General features: G+C 36.1%; 1 long non-coding RNA gene across 3 annotated transcripts in view; it reads left to right on the forward strand.

The window, feature by feature from the left end:
• LOC129143652 (uncharacterized) overlaps positions 1 to 18,139 on the forward strand; it is a 663,501-nt gene that overhangs the window by 522,926 nt on the left and 122,436 nt on the right. The gene's annotated exons all lie outside the window — the stretch shown is intronic.

The raw sequence follows: 18,139 nt of genomic DNA on the forward strand, positions 1-18,139 counted from the left end.
AGCTCAGACCTATCCTCAACATCATCCTGGAAGAGAACAAAGCTAAGGGAGATGAGAACCAAGAAAAGCTGGAAAGAGAGAAATTAACCCAAAGAGCCCTTCTTGCTGAAGCAAGGGCTTTTACCCTCTTCTGACCAAAAGCTGCAACTCCCAACAACACACTCTTGGAGTGTTCTCTATCAGTGCCCCTTGAGGGGTGGATGAGATTGTGTTGAGTGGGGGTGGAGATGGGAGAGAGTAGAGAGAGGGATGGTGTTTGAGCTCCCCTGAAAGTTGGCTTGTGCCACAAACACCTTGTAAAGAGCAAATAAAGTCATGGCTTCATCTTAGCTGCTCTTGAAATTCATAGATGAGGCAGGATACAGGGTATTGTGGAAGTGAAGAGCATGGACTTGGGCTTCCACAACTAGTAAATGGTAAAGTAGGATTCAGACTACCTCAGTTTGAATCCTGCTTTACCATTTACTAGTTGAGTGGCCTTGCACAATTCACTTGACCTCTCTGTGCCTCAGTTTCCTCATTAAAATATGGTGGTACTAATAGTAGAGTTTAGAATTGTAAAAATGTTGGGGAGGAGTGTGTTTGACAGTGGCACAGGTTATACGACTCAACAAATCCACAGTTATAGTTGGAGATTTCAACACTTCTGTCTTAGTGATTGATGGGACAAGTAGATAGAAAAATCAGTGTGGATATAGGAGATCTGAGCAACCTTATCAACCAAATTGACTTGATTCACATTCATAGAACACGCTACCCCACAACTTAGACAACACAATTAGACTGTCCACCAGATGATTCAGTGCCAAAGTTACTGGAAGGTTATTATTTGTTTTTGGTCTGTAATTGCTAAGTTGATACAAAATGAAATTTTATAACAATTGTAGAACCAATAGGACAGTGATTCTTGTTTCACTGTGTATATAGCTTATCTTGAGTTTTTTTCCTTTTCATAGTTCTGTATTTACAGCATTCAGATGCTTTCCCCCTTTGGGAAGTGCAAATGAAGGACATCTACCTTGTTCATCCTTCTTGTACTACTTCCCCAGGAATGTGAGGTGGGCAAGGGATGATGACAGAGAAGGGAAAGTGAATTTGAGGATGGGCACAGACTTTCAAAAAATATTTTCACATATGTTTTTATTTGATAGTAATAATTATGCAGGGGAAGAGGGTAGGTCTTTGGCCATGTTGTCATGGTATTACTTGCTCCTCATCTGCTTGTCTTTCACTGAAGTGCTCTGTTCTCAGAAACCATCACCTGTTTCTTATTCTAGGAAAGTGGTGGCAGGTGATGTAATAGTTAATTGTGTAAGACAGCCAAGATTATTTTTCCTACATACAAAATAGGCTTTTTAGGACCTATTAAGAATAATAGGGCAAACAAGATCCTATACACAGGAAAATAAAAATTATATAAAAAGAACTATTCATGAGAAGAGTGTGAGATAATGCAAGCACATGAAGAAATCTACACTGGGGTGGATGAATCATTACCCTGACTTCCCCTGGGTTTTTGCTTGCTGATGCCCTCCTGCTGAGATAGATGTGCTTTTGCAAAGCAGAATTGGAGGTGAGTAAATAAGAAGGGGGTTGTTCACTTTTATCATCACAGTACCCCACATGTCGGTTCAAGGAAATTCTAATGAAGAAAGTGCTGTGAGTTTCTGGAATTAGAACCCAAATTACTCTTAGAATTAAAAGAATGAGAGTAGGGACAGCACCAGTTGCTTATTTGATGAAACAGAAGAAGCCTGATTGAGATCATCTTGGTGCATTAGGAAAACAGCCTCAGGGCTCCCGCTGACAGGACACTTTTCCCAAGTACTATTAATTATAATGCATTATTAGCTAACTGCAGGCAGTGGACATCCTTTGCACGTTAACTAAAGTGCAACAGCCGTTTAGCTAGTGGGGCCTACTTGGTCTTTAAAATTGTCTTAATCATTAGTGAATTCGTTAAACTATAACGTTAAGAGATAAAAATAATCGTCGCTGTTGCTTGGGAACAAGTCCAAACTGAAACTGGTTTTCAGAGGTTCTGAGTACAAATGTTCTTGACTGTGTAGATTGATGGGAGCTCTAGACCCAGCCAGCCTCACCCCGACATCTTCAGGGTTACACAATATCCTAAGATCATTGTTATGGATTTGATTTTTACTTTGGAGCTGCAGTAGGATGTGAGGCAGGGAAGATGGTACCATGGGCTTCAGTTCTCAATCATTCAGAAATTTACAATGTAGTTGGCAAATTTTTGAAACTCATATTCCTTTCAGTGCTTTCTTTTTTTGGGCCATTTCACTGACTATTAATGGCTCCACCTGGGGAGGCCTGGAAATGATGCTGAAACTCAATCAAGCCTCCCTGGCAGTTCTGGAAAGAGGTTTTGAGTGTCAGTGCAGAGGCTATGAAGAGAAGCTCAAATTGTGCTTTAGGATTATCTCTGGATTTTGATGATTGGCATATTCTTCTTCTGCCACAAATTACTGAGACTTAACAGAACAAACAAGCTTAATTGGTTTGGTTTTGATTCATGTTTTGATGACTGACCACAAGCAGAAAACATGGGAAAAAACTTCTCGTCAAGTGACCTGAGAAGAGAAGTTCATTGCTTTTCATTTTATCCAAATGTTTTAAAATGTTTAAATTTAGTTTAAAAATTTGCATACATTAAAATTTACACTTTTTGGTATTTCATTTTATGAGTTTGGACAAATACATGGTTCAGCAAACCACCACCACAGTCAAGATAAGGAACAGTTCCATCACTCTCCCAAATTACTGCTGCTTTATATGTCAACCCCAATTCCTTGCATGTACTACTCAGTTATCTAGTCCTATACTTTTACACTTTCTAGATGTCATATCAATGGAATCAGATTATGTAGCCTTTTGAGTCTGGCTTCCTTCACTTAGCCTAACACATTTGAGATTCATCCATGTTGTTACATGTATCAGCTGTTTATTCTGTTTTATTGAGAAGTATTCTATAATTTATCCATTCATCAGTTGAATGACATATGGGCATTTCTGTTTCTGATGTTTATGAAAAAAGCCATAAAAAAGTTTTTATGGGAACATAAATTTTCTTTTCTCTTGGGTAAATATCTAGGTGTGAGATTGCTGGGTCTTACGTTAAGCGTATATTTAACTTTATGACACTGCCAAACTGTTTTCCAAAATGGTTCTACCATTGTGCATTCCCACCAGCAGTGAATGAGGATTCCAGGTACTTTCTATCCTTAATAGCACTTGGTATTGTCAGGTATCTTTCTCTTATTGATTTCTAATTTAATTTTTAATGGTTAGAAAATATAGTTTGTATGATTTCAATTCTTTTATATTTGTTAAGATATATTCTGTGGCCCAGAATATGATCTACTTTGGTGAATCTTTCATGTACACTTGAAAAGAATGCGTATTCTGCTGCTAAAGGGGAGAGTGTTTTTAAAATGTCGATTAGCTTAATTTGTTTGTTGGTCAGGTCTTGTACATCCTTACTGATTTTTTGTCTACTTGTTTTTATCAGTTACTGAGAAGGGGTGTCAAAGTCTTCAACTACAAGGTAGATTTGTCTATTTTTTTCCCCTTTCATTGCTATCAGTTTTTCTTCACATATTTTGAAACTCTTGGTAGGTACATGCATATTTAGGATTGTTATATCTTCTTGGTGAATTGACCTTTTATTATATAAGATCTCTCTTTATCTTCCATTGCATTTGTTGTTCTGAAGTTTACTTTATCTGGTATTAATATAGCTACTCCAGCTTTCTTCTTTTTTTTTCATTCTTCTATTTTGAATCCACCTATATGTTTATATTTACAGTGGATATCTTGTAGATAGAATATAGTTAGTTGAGTCTTACTGTAATGCCCAATTGTACAATCTCTGTTAATTGTTTAGACCATTTATACTTATCATTATTGCTATAGTTGAATTTATGTCTACCATTTTATTGATTTTTTTAAGTATTCCATTTTATTTTATGTATTGGCTTTTTGTCATATCTCTTTGTATTATTTGTATTATTTTTCTAGTGGTGGTTGTAAGAATTACAACATATATAGCTAACCATTCACAGTCTACTTAAAGTTAATATTATTACTCACTTAAGTAAAATGTAGAAGCCTTAAAACCATACAGGTTACTTTGTCTCTCTGCCCTTATGTCATAGTGGTCATATGTATTATATCTATATGCACTGAAAATCTTACTAGATAATATTATAATTTTTGCTTTCAACAGTAAAACATATATGTGTTTTAAAGAACTTAAGATGAAAATAGTTTTTAAAAGTAATTTATCCAGATGTTGCTATTTGTTTTACTTTTCCTTCATTCCTGAATTTCCCAGTTTTTTTTTTTTTTTTTTTTTTTTTAATATTTCCTTTAAGCCTTTAGAACAGGTCTGCAGGCAACAAAAATCTCCTGGCTTTTCTTCATCCAAAAATATCTTTTCTTACTCTTCATTACAGAAATATATTTTTGCTACATATACCAATTTATGCTTCCATCAGTGTATGAGGGTCCTGTTTTCTTAGCATTTTTGCCAACCTCAGTAATACAGGTTGAATATTCCTTATCTGAAATGCTTGAGACCAGAGTGTTTCAGATTTGATATTATTTCAGGTTTTGGATTATTTGCACTATACCTACGAGTTGAGTATGTCTAATCTGAAAATCCAGATTGCTCCAATGAGCATTTCTTTTGAGCCTCATGTTGATGATCAAAAAGTTTTGGACTTTGGAGCATTTCAGATTTTGGATTTTCAGATTAGGGATACCCAACCTTACCATTTTTAACTTTGCCAATTTGATGGGGAAAACAATGGCATCTCATTCTTTAGGCATTAAGAATATCTGCCTTGGAGGTTGCAGCGAGCCAAGATTGTGCCAGCCTGGGCAATAGAGTGAGAATCTGTCCCCTGCCCCGCCCCCCCAAAAAAGAATATCTTCCTTTTGTTATATATGGTGAATTTTTTTTTCACTTTGTTATTTATTTTTTATTTTTACAAAACATATACAAATATTTAATTTGTAGGTAGGAAAAACTGTCATTTTTTTCCTCTTATAGTTGTTTTCTTTTTTGCTTTTATTTAGAAAGATATTTTGCACCCCAAGATCAGATAAATATCCACATTTTCTTTTGGTTCTTAAAAAAATAAATTTGGCATTTTTCTCCATGTGCCACTAATTGTTTTGGTTAGCATAAGGTAGGCATTTAAGTTTATTTTCCTAACTAGTAAATACATGTTCAGCAACATTAACTTATATATACTTCTTCCTTGTTTGCAATACCTACATTATCAAGTATTAATTATTTTTATTATTTATTTTAGAGCCAGGGTCGTCTTATGCTGCCCAGGCTGGACTTGAACTCTTGGGCTCAAGTGATCCCTCTACCTCAGCCTCCTGAATCCCTAGCTGGGACTACAGGCTTGTGCTACCACACTTGGTTAAGTATTAATTACTTTTATGAGGTTGTGCCTGTTTCTGAGTTTTTAATATTGTGCCTGTGTATTTATATTTTACCATGCCACAGTTTTATAATGAAAACTTTTTAGTATTACCAGATTCAGCAAATGAAAAAACAGAACACCCAATTACATTTGAATTTCATATATATACAATTTTTTTTTTAGTATATGTTCCAGATATTGCATACAGTTCTGAAATTTGGCCAGGCACAGTGGCTCACACCTGTAATCCCAACACTTTGGGAGGCCGAGGTGGGAGGATCACTTGAGCTCAGGAGTTCAAGACCAGCCTGGGCAACATGGTGAAACCCATGTCAACCAAAAATACAAAAAATTAGTCAGGCTTGGTAGTGGCATGCATCTGTGGTCCCAGCTACTTGGGAGGCTGAGTTGGGAGGGTCACTCGAGCCCAGGAGGCAAAGGTTGCAGTGAGCTGAGATTGTACCACTGCACTCCAGACTGGATGACAGAGTGAGACCCTGTCTCAAAAGAAAAAAAAGATTCTGAAATTTCATTTATTTTTATTTTATATATTTTATTTTTAATTGACAAGTAATAATTGTATATATTTATGAAGTACAATATGATGCTTTGATACATGTATAAATTATAGAATGATCAAATCAGGCTAATTAACATTCACCTCAAATACCTATCATTTCTGTGTGATTAGTACATCCAAAATTCACTGTTTTAGCTATTTTGAAATATTACAATACATTAAATTCATTATTAATTATAGTTATTATGTGCAATAGGTCACCAAAACTGACTCCTCCTGTGTAACTGAAACTTTGTATTCTTGGATCAATGATTTACCTGCACCCACCCACAGGCTCTGGTGACCACTATTCTACTCTCTGCTTCTATGAGTTTGACTATTTTCGGTTCCACATGTAAGTGAGATCATGCAGAATGTTGTCTTTTTGTACCTGGCTTACTTCAGTTAGCATAATATCTTCCAGGTTCATCCATGTTGTCACAAATGATGGAATTTCATGCTTTCTAAAAACTGAATAGTATTCTATTTTGTGTATACACTACATTTTAAACATTCATCTGTTGATGGGCATCATGGTTTTTTTCAAGCCTTGGCTATTGTGAGTAATGCTGTGATGAACATGGGAGTGCAAACATCTCTTTGACACACTGATTTCAATTTCCTTGGGTATAAACACAAGAAGTGGGATTGCTGGATCATATGGTAATTCTAGTTTTTGATTTTAAAGGAACCTCTATGTTGTTTTCCAAAATGGTTATATTAATTTACTTTCCCAACAGCAGTGTACAAGCATTTCTTTTTCTCCACATCCTCACTAACTCTTCTTATCTGTCCTCTTTTTGATAATAGCCAGTCTAACAGGTATGGGGTGATATCTTATTGTTATTTTAATTTTCAATTCTTTGACGATTAGAGATACTGAGCATTTTTCATATATCTTTTGGCCATTTGTATGCCTTCTTTTGAGAAATTTCTATTTAGGTCCTTTGTCCATTTTTAAATTGGGTTGTTTTCTTGTTATGGAGTAGATTGAGTTCCTTGTGTATTTTGTATATCAGCCTCTTATCCAATGTGTGATTTGCAAATATTTTCTCCCCATCTGTAGGTTGTCTCTTTACTCTGTTAATTGTTTCCTTAGCTGTGCAGAAGTTTTTACTTTAATGAAATTCCATGATCAATTTTTGCTTTTGTTGCCTGTGCTTTTGGGGTCATATCCAAGAAATCACTGTCTAGACGAATGTCTTGGAGCTTTTGCCCTATGTTTTCTTCCAGTAGTTTTATAGTTTCAGATCTAGTGTTTATGCCTTTAATTCATTTTGAGTTGATTCTTCTATAAGGGATGGAATAAGGGTCCAATTTCATTCTTCTGCATGTGGATATCCAGTTTTTCCAACTGTATTTATTTATTTATTTGTTTTTGGTTTCCTTTAGAGACAAGGTCTCAGTCTGTCACCCAGGCTGGAGTGCAGTGGCATGTTCATAGCTCACTGCAGCTTCAAACTGCTGGGTTGAAGTGATCTTTCTGTCTCAACCTCCCAAGTAGTTGGGACTACATGTGTGTGCCACCATGCCCAGCTAGTTATTTTTTATTTTTTTATGGAGACAAGGTCTCATGTGTTGTCTAGGCTGGTCTTGAACTCCTGGGCTCAAGTAATACTCTCACCTTGGCTTCCCAAAGTGCTGGGATTACTGGCATGAGCCACTGTGTCTGGCCCCATCATTTATTTATTGACAAGACTATCCTTTCACCATTGTATGTTTTTGGTACCTCTGTTGAAAATCAATTGACTATAGATGTGTGGGTTTATTTCTGGGTTCTGTATTCCATTTCATTGGCCAATGTGTCTGGTTTTATGCCAGTACCATGCTGTTTTGATTACTATAGCTTTTTAATATGTTTTGAAATGTATTAGTATGATGCTGTCAATTTTGTTCTTTTTGATCAAGATTGCTTTCACTCTTCCGGGTCTTTTGTGCTTCCATACTGAGATTCTGAAATTTAAATATAACAAGGTGTCTTGTATTTTATATGGCAAGTCTGAATTCTAGTATCTGGCCATACAAGTTGTCTCCAGTCTTGTTTTCCAAAATATCTTTTTTTTTTTTTTTTTTTAAATAGAGTCCTTTGAAAACTGATGGGTAGGTTTTTTTTTTGGAAAGTATTTCAGTGTTATTTAATGGCTACAACATCAAAAGAAAACAAAAGTGGGTAACATTTTCATTCTTTAAAATAGATTAATATTAAAACATGCTAATTTCTCTAAAGCAGGTTGGCCCTTTACCCCCATCCTCCCACAGTATGTCTTTTCTTTTTCTCTCCTGGAGATAAAAGCTCTTTACCATTTTTTATGAATTGAATATTTGTGTCTCCCCAAAATTCATTTGTTGAAGCTCTAACCTCCAATGTGACTGTATCTGGAGGTAGGGCCTATAAGGAGGTTAAATGAGGTAATAAGAATGGGGCTCATCAGTACCGCTGATGCTTTTATAAGAAAAGGAAGGGATACCAGAGCTCTATTCCTCTCTACCATGCGAGTACACTGGGAGAAGGGGGCCACCTAAAAGCCAGAAAGAGAGCCCTTACCAGAAACCAAATAAGCTGGCACTTTCCTCTTGGAATTTCCACTCTCCAGAATTGTGAGACATAAATTACTGTTGTTTAAGCCATCCAGCCTATGGTGTTTGTTATGGCAGCCCAAGCAGATGAATGCACCATTTGAAGACTAAATTATTTGCATGTTGCATAGCACATCTCAGTTTTTAAAATTTAACAATTATTTCTCTCTCACAAAATCCTACGAGTCAAGCATGCTACCTTTATTTTCATTTTATGTGGTAGTAAATGATTGAAATTTTAGATTATTTGATCCACCCAAGATGACTCAGCTGATAAATCCATAATCAGGTCTCAAGTTTATGGTGCAGCTGGCTTATAGGAGCCCATACCTGCCTAGGTTATGAGCTTATGTAATACTTTCTCTGCTGAAAAGAGCTAGTCCACCTAATACAAGCATCCTTAACTTTCCTACTCTGTCTAAAAATGTCTCTACAGCTTTATTGATTTTCCTCTTACCTTTCTGCCTCCTTCCTAATATATCTACCTGTGATTTTTTTATATCAAAGTTTCTCATGGTCCACTTATTCTCCTCTCACTCACCCTAAAATTATTTCTCAATTTGTTTTGTTCCCTCATCCTACACAGACATTCTCACACTCTCCCATTGGAAAGGACAGAAATAGATTTGGAAGGGCAAAGGAAAAATTACCAGCACATATACCAGTATATTTGCTGGTATTTCTTGCTTTATTGATTTGGGTTGTTTTGTGTTGACAAGTTATTATGATAAACAATAATTGAGCTTTCTTTTCCATACTTTCTCATTCTTCTTTTCCTCATATCTCATAATATAGTCCTACTATAAATTTTATTCCAAAACAAGGATTATAACAATATCCAGTGTTTTCCATAATTATGTAAATAATCATTCACTGCCAAGCCAAGTAGGGTATTATAATGTTTTCTTTCTTATGCTACTCTCTTCCCAGGACCTAATAATTATGTTATATTTTCATTTGTTTAGCTTTCTATGTATTTATCACTATTTTTTTCTAAATGCTCCATATTATTCTTCATATAGCCACACACATCAGATAATCCTTAAGTTCTGTTTTTCCCTAGAACTTTATTTTCCTTGCTTCAGTTTGAATTGGTTGCTTTCTAGGCCCTGATGCTGGCTGTCTACCTATGACTTCTCTCTTGGAACTTCATAACTCTGCTTTTTCTGAATCCCATGTCTTCCTTTCCCCCACACTTTGTTTTGGTAGGATATACCTTCTACAAGTTTCATGAGAAAATGTCCAAAAGAGATAAAATTTTGAATCCTTGCATGTCACACATATCTTTATTCTACTTTTGCACTCAATTATCAATATGTCCAGACATAGGATTCTAGATTGAAAATGGTTTTTCTTCAGAATTTCTTCAGAAGGCATTTCTCCTCAGCTTTTTAGCTTCTACAGTTGCTGATCAGCTATTACATGTTTTTATGAGCTTTGTTCCTTTGTGATCTGGCTTTCCTTTCTAGATGTGTTTATGTGCTATTATATTTTCTTAATCTCAGCTGTTTGGAAATTTCATGATGAAATTTTGGGGTTTGTTTGTTTGTTGTGTTTGGCATACAATTAACTTTCAATCTCAAGTCCTGTTCTTCAGTTCAGCAAAATGTCAATATAATGTATCTTTGATAACTTCCTTCCCTCCATTTTGTTTTTCCTCTTTCAAAACCCTGTTGTTTGGATGGCGGCTCCTCTGGGTGGATCCTTTGTTTTGTTTTTTCCCTACCTTCAATCCCACCTCCAATAGTATTTAGTTTATGAATAAGTTGTATAACTATTTTCAAAATTGGAAATGTTATCCCTTGTTCGTGGACAAAAGTGTTTGCTTTCATGCTCAATAATGTGGCTGCAGTTGGGTATTAGGCTAGTTCTTTCCAATACTTCTTTCATAATTATCCTCCCACTTTGCAAAAGAAAGTCATAATCCTCATTGGATCCTGACACTCACCTTGGTGCACTCAGAATATTAAATCTTTAGAGGGCCAAATAATAATTGGAAATCATTTTACCTATGCTGCATACCTCAGCTAAAGTGCCATAAGAAATTGTATATTTTGGCCTGGGTTAGGATATTTTGAATTCAGGCATTGTATAACTGGATAGTGTCCACTTTTGTGTAGCAGATCTTACCGAATTATTTTTAAAGTACATTGCTCCTGAGGGAAAGATCAGTAAAGGTAAAGAAAACAAAATATCTGTAAGAAATGCAGGAGACAGGCTTATGGCAAGTATCCATGCCTCATCAGTGTTTACCTATATAAGCATGGGGATTCAGACGGGAGATAGTTGTTACAGGTAAGTATTAAGGTACTTACTGGAATTGAAAAATGAAGTCAGATAGAAAGTAAGCCTGATGTGGAAAATTAGTTTGACGATGAGGACTGGATTTGCTCATTAGGTTATGACAGACATTTTCCATGAACTGAACAAGCTAACAAGCAAAATCCAAGTTCCAATAATTTAATGGAAATAGAGCATGTGATAAGATACAAGAGTTTTATTTTATATATGTAAAAATGCATAAAATTAATAATATTTCAATTCTCCCAACTCTTTCTGAGTATATCAGGTTAATCAAAGTGCCTCTAAGTAAATGATTCAACAATATAATTAGTATTTTGTTAAGTCTTATTAAAGCCCTTTTGCCCAGAAAATAAGTGAGGGAATGACTGTAACAAAAGACTAACAATTTCTTTTGCAATGTATGTTCTTCAAAAAAAATTGAAGAAGAACCCAACTGAGTTATTAGCTGATAGATTATTAAAAGTTATTTTTATGATTAATTTTTATGAGCTTTTTGGCTATAACTTGGAAATGATTCATGCAATTGAATGACATTGATCCTTCCATTCCTATCTACTTATTAATAAAAACAAGATTTTCAAAACTTACATCTATATTAGCAAAAAGTAATAATAGAATTTATGCCTAATACTGCTTTACCTTAGCAATAGGGAATATCCATCTATTAATAAATTAATTGAAAAATAACCCCACATTTCTCATTGAGATCTATTTCTAAAATAAGTACTTTTACAGTTTGATAAAATAAATTTTATCAAGATTTGTAGAGAGATTAAAAGATGGCTGACTAGATGCAGCTGGATTGTGCCTTCTCTCATGGAGAAGAACCAAAATATTGAGTAAACCTTCACACTTTGAACAAGTGTTTTAAGAGAAAAAAACAAAATTTAACAGAGAGGTGACAGAAGACAGCATGGTTAAAGAGGAAGGAAGCGGGGCTGGCTGCTCAGCATCACTGGGCATCAGGACCCTGCTCCTGGACCTGGACCAGACCCAAGGAAGGAGTGAGTAAAGGAACCTCAGAGCACCACGTTCCTGCTGTGGACCTCTGAGATACTAGCTACAGGAGTTCACATGACATCAACAAACCTTTGGCCTGGCAGAGGGAACAGCCTGAAGAACACACAGAGGCACTGCTTGAATCTGCATGAAGCCCAAAAAGCTTCAATATGCTGGGCAAGTGAAGCAAAATGTGACTCTGGTCACCTACCCACCCCAGAGTTCTGTGTCTGGATCTAAGTGGCTACAGCTCCAGCTCTTTGCTGGCTGAGAGAGAGCAGGGCGAGTGTATGCTCACATGCCCAAGATAGGCCTCATCACCATTGCCACAGGACTGGGGTTACAGTTGAATCACACACCCCTATGCCTGATGGTCCCTTTCAAGACTGCTTGCTTGGCCTCCTGGAGGGAGTAGGGGTGGAGGGTCACAGTATATCCTCCATTGCTCCCCCTGAGTGGTTTGTTGGTGGCCTGGGAGCAGTTCATCCCCCTGTCACAGCCAGTGCTTGATCTTGAGGGGCAAGAGGACAAATCCACTGCTCTTGTCCCAGGTCCTCAGGACTTGAACACACTACCCAGAGGTATGGAGATGAGGTCTGTGGCCTGATTTTGAGCAGGGGCAGAGACCCCACTGTCAAAACACAGACAAAAGTATGGTGTGGGTTCATGTGGAGGTGGGGAGCTAGGCGTCCCTCCCTTTGTGAGACTGGACGGCAAAAGCTATGACCTGATAGCTACAGCTTCTGCACAGGGAGTCTCATGGTCTGGAATACCTTGAAAATCTGGGCACAGAAGGCTTGTGACTAGCCCAACCAGTTGGGCTTGTTGCTGGGTGTGCCCCAGCCCCCTGCTGGGTTGAAAACCCAGGGCTGCCCCTTTCCCCTGAGTGGGCTCTGTGGCACAGTAGAGGCACTTCCATTCCTCCCTGGAGGAGGGGCCCCATGGCCTGAGAGCTTCCCCAGGTCCCCACCAAGGTTGGTGCTTGGACCAGCCCAGCTTTGCCTGCTGTGGCTACCTTAGCAGCAGAGCTTGGGAAGGGACCCCTGGGAACCCTATACCCTGTCCAGTGCCAGAGGTACCCCAGTACTTTTCCCCAATCAACAAAGGTCAAGCAAAAATTTCACTGCCACCACTGCAACTGCCTCTCTCCTCCAAGTACCACCTACTGGCTGGGAAATCAAGCTGTACAACTCATCACAATTTCTGCTGACATTATTGTACAGTGTTCAACCAACTTTTACCCACAAGTGCTACCTACTAGCAGGTAGTGAACTGCACAACTTTATATAATTCCTGCTGACTGAGAAATGAGATAAACCTCCTGAGACCTCCACCTCCCCATATGTGTAGTAGACAGTGTGCCTGGCCACACACACACACACACACACCACACTGCTACTACAACTTACAACTAGCATTTGAGAAAACCACTACACTAAGGCTATCTATAACCATGAAATTCAGACGTTGGTCTCCTGAAAAAATTACAGAAGCAAAGCAAAGGACCCTACCCAATATATGTAATAGTCACACTCTCAAGGAAGGAAGAAAAAATCCACCCAAATGAAAGTAAATTAAAAAATATGAAGTGACAGCTTCGACAGATGAGAAGGAGCCAGCATGAGAACTTCAGCACTATGAAGAAACAGAATATTGTGACATCCCCAAAGGAATCCATTAGCTCTCTAGCAATGGATTCTAACCCAAATGAAAACTTTGAAAAGACAGATAGAGAATTCAATATTTGGATTGTAAGAAAGTTCAGTGAGATCCAAGAGAAAGATGAAAACCTACACAAAGAAATCAGGAAAACAATTCCTGAGGGAGCAGAAGAAAAAGTAAGATACTTGGAAAAAATAAGAAAAACAAAACAAAACCCAAAGCTAGCAGAAGAAAAGAAGTAACAAAGATTGGAGTAGAACTAAATGAGATTGAGACAAAAAAACACAAAACAAAACTCAACAATGACATGAAGGATCAACAAAACAAAAAGTTGGTTTTTTGAAGCGATAAACAAATCGATAGACTGCTAGCCACTTTAACCAGGAAAAAAAGAGAATATTCAAATAAGCACAGGCTGGGCATGGTGGCTCACACCTGTAATCCAGCACTTTGGGAGGCTGAGGTGGGAGGATAGCTTGAGCCCAGAAGTTCAAGACCAGCCTGGCAATATAGTGGGATCCTGTCTCCCCAAAAGAATTTTTAAAAAATTACTTGGGTGCAGTGTTGCACACCTGTATTCCTAACTACTTGGGAGAGTAAGTCGGGAGAATTGCTTGTGCCAAGAAGGCTGAGGCTGCAGTGAGCTGTGATCATGCCATTGCACTCCAGCCTGGGCAATAGAACAAGACCCTGTATCAAAAAACAAACCAAACAGAACCAAATAAGCACACTCATAAATGATAAAAGTAAAACTATGACTGATACCAAAGAAATATAAAAGATCATCAAAGGTTACTATAAGTACCTCTATGCACACAAACTAGAAAACCTAGAGGAAATGGATACATTCCTGGAAACACACAACCTCCCAAGACTGAATGAGAAAGGTACAGAAATCCGGATCAGACCAATAACAGTTAATAAAATTGATGCAATAATAAAAGTCTTTCAACAAAAAAATCCCAGGAACAGACAGATTCACAGCCAAATTTTACGAGATATACAAAGAAGAGCTAGTACCAATCTTACTGAAACTATTCCAAAAAAGTGAGAATGAGGGATTTCTCCATAGCTCATTTTACAAAATCAGTATCCCTGATACCAAAATCAGGCAAGGACACAACAAGAACAACAAAAAACTGCAGAACAATATCCCTGATGAACATAAATGCAAAGATCCTTAACAGAATACTAGCAAACCAAATCCAAGAGTATGTCAAAAAGATAATTCATTGTGATCAAGTAGATTTTATTTCATGGAATGCAAGGATGATTCAACATATGCAAATCAATAAATGTGATTAGCCACATAAGCAGAATTAAAAATAAAAACTTTTTAAAAACCCCAAAATTGAATATGAAGAATGGATAATTAAAACAAAATGAAAACAAAAACGTAAACCATATGATCATAAAAATAGATACAGGAAAAGCATTCAGCAAAATCCAACATCCCTTCATGATAAAAACTCTCAAGACTCTAGGCATTGAAGGAACATACCTCAAAATAATAAGAGCCATATATAACAAACTCACAGCTAACATCATACTGAATGGGGAAAAGTTGAAAGTATTTCCCGTAAGAAACTGGAATAAGACAGGAATGTCCACTCTCACGACTTCTATTCAACATAATACTGGAAGTCGTAGCCAGAAAAATCAGGCAAGAGAAAAAATAAAAGGCACCCAAATTGGAAAAGAGGAAGTCAAATTATCTCTGTTCACTGATGACATAATTTTATACCTAGAAAACTCTAAAGATTCCTTCAAAAGACTGCTAATCCTTATAAAAAATTCCAGTAAAGTTTCAGGACATAATATTAATGCACAAAAATCAGTTGCATATCTATACACCAATGATGCTGAAGCTGAGAACCAAATGAAGAACTCCATCCCATTTACAATAGCCATGCACACACAAAAAGTAGGATTATACATTTAACCAAGGAGGTGAAAGACCTCTACAAGGAGAAATACAAAACACTGATGAAAAAAATAGTAGATGACACAAACAAATGGAAAAACATCTCTTGCTCATGGATTGGAAGAATCAGTATCATTAAAATGATCAAATTGCCCAAAGCAATATACAGATCCAACACAATTCCTATCAAATTAATAACATCATTCTTCACAGATTTAGAAAAAACAATCCTGAAGTTTATATGGAACCAAAAAATAGCCTGAATAGTCAAAGCAATGCTAAGCAAGAAGAACAAAGTCAGAGGCATCACATTATCTGACTTCAAATTATACTGCAAGCTTATAGTGACTAAAGCAGCATGGTACTGGCACAGAAATAGACACATAGATCAATGGAACAGAATAGAGAACGCAGAAATAAATCCACATGCTGATAACCAACTTATCTTTGACAAACATAAACAATGGGGAAAGGATACCCTATTCAATAAATGGTGCTGGGAAAATAGGCCAGCCATATACAAGAGCATGAAATGGGACCCCTAACTCTTACTATATATAAATAACTCAAAATGGATTAAAGACCTAAATGTAATACTTGAAACTATAAAAGCCCTAGAAGAAAACCTAGGAAAAACTCTTCTGGACATTGGGCTAGGCAATGTATTTATGACTAAGACCTCAAAAACAAATGCAACAAAACCAAAAATAGACAAATGAGGCTTAATTAAACTAAAAAGCTTCCACACAACAAAATAATAATCAGTAGAGTCAACAGACAACCTACAGAATGGGAGAAAATATTTGCAAACTATGGATCTGTCAAAGGACTGATATCCAGAGTCTACAAGGAACACAAACAACAAGAAAAAACAATCCATTAAAAAGTGGGCAAAGGACATGAACAGACATGTCCTCGAAAGAAGACATACAAGTGGCCAACATACATATGAAAAATTCTCAACATCACTAGTCATCAGAGAAATGCAAATTAAAACCACAATGAGATACATCTCACATCAGTCAGAATGAGTACTATGAAGTCAAAAAACAGGAGACGTTAGTGTGGACACACGGAAAAGGGAATGCTTATACACTGTTGGTGGGAATGTAAATTAGTTCATCTATGTATTAATAAAACAGTATGGAGAGTCTTCAAAGAATGAAAAATAGAACTACCATTCAACCCAGCAATCCCACTACTAGGCATCTACCAAAAGGAAAAAAAATATTATGTCTAAAAGACATGTGAGCTTGTATGTTTAATGCAGCCCTATTCACAACAAAATCATGGAATCAAAGTGTCCATCAATAGTTGATTGATTGGATAAAGAAAGTGTGATATATATATACACCATGGAATACTATGCAGGCAAAAAAAAGAAATCATGTCCTTTGCAGCTGGAGGCATCTATCTATCTATCTATCTATCTATCTATCTATCTATCTAGATATCGGTATATCTAGATATAGATAGATATGAAAAGCTTATACATAATGTCTTTTTTTTTTGATGGTGGGTAGTAACAAATTACTATAGTTTTTAAATTCAATTAAATAAATAGCACGGTAATTTTTAAAAATGCCAATATATACTATATTCTAAAAAATTGCATCTTTTGCAGATTTTCAAATATTTGACAAAAAATTTAAGGTGTCAACTTAAAAATTTGAAAACCACTTATGTATACTTTCTATACTCTTACTACACTCCTTATAGTACTATAACTAGTTGTTTTCAAATCTTAGCTCTTTTATGAGAGCTTTATGTTTCACAGAACTTTAACAAAGTATCTTGTTCATAAAAGGAACTCAACTAAATATTTGCTCAATTAAATTATTTCCATCAAACGGAGTCATTCATTTCTCTTCTACTGTTCTTATTTAATCTTGTGGTTAGTTTTTCCACTACTTATAATCAAAACAACTGCCAGATGGGAATAAAATTTGGCCTTAAAAAATCATTCACATTTTATTTCTAAAATGAGAATGGGAAAGTACTGTGAGAAGGAAATAAGTATATATAATAAACCAATATCAGTTTTTAAAGTGTTTTTTTCTATATAAATGAAGCAACACTAAGCATTCAGAAATGTATTTATTGATATCAAACTATTGTATATATATGTGTGTGTGTATATATATATACTTTTAACTTAAAGTAATATCTTTTCATGATCATTCTTTTTAATGTGCACCAAATTAGCAGTAAAAATAGCAGCAGATGGATCAGAGTGGTTGTCAATAAACCTTTTCTCCCCAGGTTACTAATATACAATTGCCATGAAAAAAAAATATATATATATATTTACACTTGACTCATCACCTCTGCTTAGGACCCTGTAAGCACAAGATATTGCTGAACTGCTGTATTTGCTACATATGGAACAATTAGACTAGCAATAAGAAGTAGTTTATGCATGTATGCTGGCCTACATGTATATACCCCTTTCGCAATTACTGAGGATTATCAACAAAGTTTGGTCTTGTCTTGTGATTATAATTCTATTAAATTACATTTAAATGTGATATACAGAATTTTGTTTTATAATTAGTATTATTCTAAGAAATAATAGTACATATAGACCCTGTAAAAATAACATAACTTATGCAAAAGCAAATTCAGAAAATGCAATAAAAATTCTTATAATCTTAC

This window comes from Pan troglodytes, chromosome 2 (assembly GCF_028858775.2).
Source record: "Pan troglodytes isolate AG18354 chromosome 2, NHGRI_mPanTro3-v2.0_pri, whole genome shotgun sequence".
In the NCBI taxonomy this organism is placed as follows: domain Eukaryota; kingdom Metazoa; phylum Chordata; class Mammalia; order Primates; family Hominidae; genus Pan; species Pan troglodytes.